Source organism: Antechinus flavipes, chromosome 1 (genome assembly GCF_016432865.1).
Source record: "Antechinus flavipes isolate AdamAnt ecotype Samford, QLD, Australia chromosome 1, AdamAnt_v2, whole genome shotgun sequence".
Classification (NCBI taxonomy): Eukaryota; Metazoa; Chordata; class Mammalia; order Dasyuromorphia; family Dasyuridae; genus Antechinus; species Antechinus flavipes.
The window spans coordinates 718,492,708-718,498,976 of NC_067398.1; the positions used below are offsets into that span (position 1 = coordinate 718,492,708).

Consider the following 6,269-nt stretch of genomic DNA (forward strand, 5'->3'; position numbering starts at 1 on the left):
CCACAAGGCAGTCAAACCCCACTGCTGGAAGAAGGGCCAGGTTCTCCCCGCACCCTCCCAGGAGGAGCAGCCGCACCTTGGCCAAACCTCCCCCCCCCACACACACACATGCTCCATTCCCTATCTGCCTGTGACTAATGCTGGACTGTCTGCTAACTAAGTGGAACGGAGAATTAGCAGGGTGGGTGCTCCCCCCACTCTGGAACAGGGAAATAGCAGCCATTCTGAGCAGAGATTAGCAAATGCAGTGCCTAATCTCTCCTTACTTTAAATTTCTCCCCTAATCCTACTTCATAATAGTGAGAAGCCTGGAAGGAGTCAGCCTATAAACCCCAGCCCCACAGTCTGCTGAGAAGGCGGAGGAGAGCTGTCCATCATTCAAAGGCAGCGCCCTCCAAGTGCAATTCCTCCAAGTGCAAGCCTTCCAAGTGCAATTTCTCCAAGTGCAAGCCCTCCAAATGTAAGTCCTCCAAGTGCAAGCCTTCCAAGTGCAAGGCCTCCAAGTGTAAGTCTTCCAATTGTAAGCCCTCCAAGTGCAAACCTCACAAATACAAGCCTTCCAACTGTGAGCCCTCCAAGTGTAAGTCCTCCAAGTGCAAGCTTCCAAGTGCAAGCCTTCCAAGTGCAAGCCCTCCAAGTGCAAGCTCTCCAAATGCAAGTCTTCCAAGTGCAAGCCTTCCAATTATAAGCCCTCCAAGTGCAAGCCTTACAGATATAAGCCTTCTAAGTGCAAGCCTTCCAAGTGTAATTTCTCCAAGTGCAAACCCTCCAAATGCAAGTCTTCCAAGTGCAAGCCCTCCAAGTACAAGCCCTCCAGATGTAAGTCCTCCAAGTGCAAGCCTTCCAAGTGCAAGCCCTCCAAATGCAAGTCTTCCAAGTGCAAGCCTTCCAATTGTAAGCCCTCCAAGTGCAAGCCTTACAGATACAAGCCTTTCAAGTGCAAGCCCTCCAATTGTAAGCCTTCCAAGTGCAAACCTTACAGATACAAGCCTTCCAAGTGCAAGCCTTCCAATTGTAAGCTTTCCAAGTGCAAACCTTACAAATACAAGCCTTCCAAGTGCAAGCCTTCCAATTGTAAGCCCTCAAGTATAAGCCTTAGATACAAACTTTCCAAGTGCAAGCCTTCCAAATACAAGTTTTCCAAGCGCAAGCCCTCCAAGTGCAAATCTTCCAAGTACAAACTCTCCAAATACAAACCCCTCAAGCACAAGCCCTCCAAGTGCAAGCCTTCCAAATGTAAGTCTTCCAAGTACAAACCCTCCAAATGCAATCCCAAGGCCTGGGTTTCAGTCCAGTTGTGTCCTATAAAGTATCCCAGGATAAAAGACCTGAAAGGGACCTTAGCAGGATGGTGCAGTGTAGAACTCTCAAGAGTGGTCCACAAATCCACAGACATCCCCCGGAGCTCATCAGGGGTTTCAAGAAGTCAAAACTATTAACACAATCACACACAAACAGTTTAATCTCTAATATGATAAATATGAATGGCTACAACTCACAAAACACAAACTCTCTGGGGGTCTTTGAAGAGTGTAAAGTGGCCTGAGATCAAAAAGTTTGAGAAATGCTGACACACAACTGGACTTGCAGCCAAAAAGACCTGGATTCAGGTTTCACCTTGGATACAGGTTGGCTGTGTGAGCCTGGTCAAGTCATTGGCCCCAAAAGACTTTCTAAGTTAAAAGGAAGAAGATGGAGAGGGACTTTCCTCACCTGGGACTTCCCCATGAAATCATGGTTCTGGCTCTATCCCAATGGGAGCTGAGAGATCTCCCCTCATTTTGAACAGGAACGTGGCTAATGGAGGCCAACTTCTCTGGGCCTCAGTTCCCTCATTTGTAAAACAGCAGGGTAATGCTCACACTAGGACCATCTCAAGTGAAGTCTCTGATGAACAAAAAATGGAAAACATCTCTCTGTAGGGCGGCAGCTTGGCACAGGACCGGCCTGGGCGCAGCCGCTGTGGGCAGGACCCTTCAGTCCTTGTATCTCTCTTTTCTCTCTCCATTTTGGCCTGGGCCCGGGCTGACATCCGGGTGCTAAGTGTTTGGCTCTTGGCCGACAATGGGCATTTAACGCGTATGCGCCAGGATGCCCATAGTGAGCTTGTCCCTTCTCCCCCTGGAGCCGCCCCTGCTGAAGGTCCACTCCTGGTGGGCAGGGTCCATCCCGCTTCTGTTCTCATCCCACACAGGACGTGCTCAAACAAAAGCTTTCCACGTCTTCCTTCATCAACAAGTGGCTTTCGCAGAAACTCCCCGAGAACCACCCGTCTCCAGCTGGGGGAGACCTCAGAGTCCGGCTCCCGCCTTTCCCCCCAGGGCTGGAGGAGGATGACCAGTCCACGGTCACCCAGGTCATCAGCCACAGAAAGGGACCGTGGACCCAGGTTCTCCACCAGCCCTCAGTCCCCCAACGCCCGGGCACCAGGGCTGAACGCAGACAAGGCTCCTCCCTCATGTCCCTTCTCCGGATCCCCCTGCCTGGTCTTCCTCTCTCTCTGGACCCATTCCTGCCCCCCCCCAGGTCAGGCTGCAAACTGGTCCCTCTGCCTCCAAATTCTTCCCATTCCTGCCCGTCCTGATGCTGTCACATTAATCTTTCCAAAAGACGCTTTTCATCGTGTCCCTCCTTAGCTTAAGAAAATAAGACGGTCCCTTCTTGCCTCCTGCTCCAATCCAGCCTCAGCGCTTGCCATTCAATCACTCTCCCAAGTGGCCCCACCTTCACTTCGTGGCATTAAGGGCTAGAAGGGATCTGAGAAGTCATCAAGTCAATCTCCTCACTTTGCAGAAAAGCACGTGCAAAGGCGGAATCGGGCCCCAAGTTTCTGACCCGCCTCCTTGCTCACTGCTTCACTCTTGCTCTTGAACCTAAGCTCCAGCTCTAGCGGGGAGAAGGCCGGGCACCCTCCCGCTCTGAGACACACCGCCCGGTGCCCCCATCCCCAAAGGGCCAGCTCCGCTTTCACTCCCTGCGTGAAGCCTCCCCTGACCAGCCCGGCCCCGGCAATCCTTCCCTTGTGGGAACTCCGACCGAGCCAGTACAGTGCGCAAGCACACACACACACACACACTCACACACACACTCACACACACTCACAATCACACACACACACACACACACTCACACACACTCACAATCACATTCACACACACACACAATCTCACAACACTCTCACACACTCACAATCACACACACACACACACTCACACACACTCACACTCACACCCATAATAGTCAACATGATGAGTTATATTAAGTAACTACCACGTGCAAAAGCTGCTACTGAGCTGCTGATGTCAAGGCATCCGCCATACTTAGGCTGAGAGCATTCATATTTTCTAGACAAATAAACCCCAGAGACAAGTCTGCCCACGAGCCTAAGGACCGCTCTCTGTGGGCAAAGGGCGATTCACACTCGCCGACGTTGTTCACCCACAAAGTGGCAGAGATTTTCTGGGAGGAGGAAGTGGCAGCCGAGGCCCGAGCCTTCACAGGGACTCCCCAGGCGTCAGTAGCAGACCATTAGGGGAAGCCTTCAGTCCAAGGGTGGATCCCCTGGAGAGGATGCGTGTAAACACCTGGGCAAAGATTCCCCGAATAAAGCACGGGCTGGGGCCCATCCCAGACTTCGCGGACCCCAAAGCAGACAGAGGTGGGCACGGGATCTCCAAGTCTTAGCTTAGCCCCGTACCCAGCAGGCCCCCCTCACACGCAAAGCCTGATGACCAGGTCCGTCTGTCAGGAAGCTCCCCTGCCCACCTCTGACGCTCTCCCAGCCCAGCCTCTCCGGCCCTGCCAGTCTCAGCGGAACAAGATGTCAGCTTGACGCCCGCCTCTTCCCAAGTCAGAAGCCGAGGTGTGCCCATTTGCTAAACTTCCTCATTTCTTTGCCGTTTCTCTGCTCCACGTTTCCCAAATGAGAGATCTTCAAACTGTCTCCGATGCCCTCCTTTGGCACCCGGTCCCCCCAACGTCCTGCGGGATCTGACTCTCCAGAAGGCCGATGCCATGGCCACCCCCTCCTAGGCCCTGATGGAGGCCCCTGATTTACGGCCTCCTGCACTTTGCTCAAACACCTTCCTCCCTCGGAAATCGAGGTCGTGCCCCGCGCACTCAGAAACGTCCTGATTGGTGGGTAAATCACCCAGAGGAAAAAATGCCTAGATTTTTCTTGATCATTTTCAAATCAACGGAGGAAGATTGTAGCGCGTCTAAAGCCGGACAAATCCGCTCCATTAAGTGTTGGGAGTCTTAGAACAGAAGGGTAAGATGTAATTGGGGAAAGTTTTAAATAAATAAATAAAAGCACAAACTAGATCTTGTTCATTTGAAGGTTTCTAAATCAACAGGCCGCCCAGATGGTTTCTCTTTAAGTATGACATCACTCTTAAGAGCACTTAAAAGGGATCAAAGGAAAAAGCCCATCAGCCTAATAACAGCGAGCGTTTATAAAGCCTACCGCATTCCAAGCGCTAGGAGCCCTTTAGTGAACCCTTGTCTCTGACAGAGGGGGCACACCTGACCAGGGTCACACAGTCCGCTTCCGAGCCGGTGCTAGAATTCCCGTCTGCCCGTCCAAGCCCCTTTCCGTCCAGGGCCTCCCTCGTTAAGGATTTCCTATTTATCCCGTACGCTGCGGCCTAGGCAAGGAATCCCCTCCCCCTCCCCCTCCCACTGCCTGGTTTAGAGCCTTAAACACCCTCGCCTGGGGACTCCTGGGGGGCAGGGACCGGGATTGTTCCCGTTTGGGTCCATGGTGGGCGGCCCCTTCTAGAGTTTTCTCTAAGGCACCACAGCACTCTGGGATTCTTGCCCTTTGGCTTTCTTTCCGGGGCAGAGGCTGAAGTGGTCAAAGATTTAATGGGGTGACGCGTGTGAAGGGCATGGGCAACCTTAAAACCAGGGCTATTATCATTAAGCCCCCAATATCTCCCGACCCCCTTCTCCCCACCCCATGATATTTAGAGGCGGTTCACGAGCTTTCCTCCGATAGACCGGAAGCTCCCTGAGGACAGGACATTGCCACTTTGGTTTTTGTGTTCCCAGGCACAGTTCCTGATACACAGCTGGTGCTTAATAAATGCTTAGCGGCTCCACAAGCTGAAGGACTAGTAAAAATGATCATCACCACGCGGGGGAAGGTGGGAAACGGTCACGTGACTCTGACACGCCTCCTCCACTCCCAAACCTTCTGAGAGTGGACGTTGGAGATGAAGCAGAAGGAGCCCCCGCAGCCCCGCGGGGCCCAAGGACGGCCACCACGGAAGGCTCCGTCCCAGCTCACCCATCCCCGGACTGAGCAGACAGAGCGGAACGGAGCAGCAAAACGTATGTGACGTCATCAACTCCGCCCCTCCCGGAAGCGACCGCTGTGGAGCCGCCGGAAGTGCCCTCCTCCGAGAACGCGGGAAGTCTTCCGTTCTCCGGCGCTCGGGAGAGAACAGGGACTGGGCCCATTCGAACACACCCTCCTCCGCCTGTATCGCGCACGCATCTTCCCTCCCGCTCCGGCGCAGAAGTACCAACCTGCGGCCGCGCCCCGTGACTGATACAGGCCAAGGTCCGGCCTCCAAGCGGCTGCTGCGCATGCGCGCCGGCTGCCGCCCGAGGATGTTCCAGAACAGAGAGGGGGCGGATCTAACACGCGCTTGCGCCCCATGAGCAGGCATTACGAAGAGAACGAGGCTCCTGAGTGGCTCCCAGGAGCCGGAAGCTCCATCCCGGAAGGGGCGAAGGCTGCTCCTCATTGGGCAGCGGGGCCGAGGCTGCCCGCGAGCCGGCGAAGATGCTTTGACCCTTAAAGCCTCTTCGAGATGGGGTCTTGACCTCTAGTTCGGGTCATTGAGGCATCACCTGCATCCCAGGGCCCGGCCGGACTGCAAAGGGGCCTTGCTCCGGGGCCGCCTCCTACCTACGGTCCGCCGCCCCTTCCGCGGAGGAACCCCTTCTTTCGAGGCTCCCCAGGAGGCTCTCCCGGTGCCCCTCCCTCCAAATTGCCCCGAATTTATTTTTCCCGATGAAATAGAAAACAGGGCCTGGGGTTCTTTGTACTTCCGGGACTTAGCCCAGTGCCCGGCACACAGTAGGTGCTTTAGGAATATTTCCTGATGTACTGTCAGAGTCGGATAAGTATCGGTGCCGTGGATAGTTATAATAAATCATCGTTTACATGAGAATGTATATTTTATCTATAATGGAGCTGACATTTACCTGGCACTTTAGGATTTACAAGTTGCTTTAAGGGTAGTGTTTGATTTGAGCTC

At 53.8% G+C, this 6,269-nt stretch overlaps 1 protein-coding gene across 1 annotated transcript in view; it reads right to left on the reverse strand.

The window, feature by feature from the left end:
• Window positions 1-5,625, reverse strand: part of GNB1L (G protein subunit beta 1 like) — a 121,844-nt gene extending 116,219 nt beyond the window's left edge. The window contains exon 1 of the mRNA XM_051973214.1: window positions 5,533-5,625. The gene's annotated coding sequence lies outside the window, so the exon portion shown is untranslated. The remainder of the gene's footprint in view (window positions 1-5,532) is intronic.
• Between the last annotated feature and the right edge of the window lie 644 nt (window positions 5,626-6,269).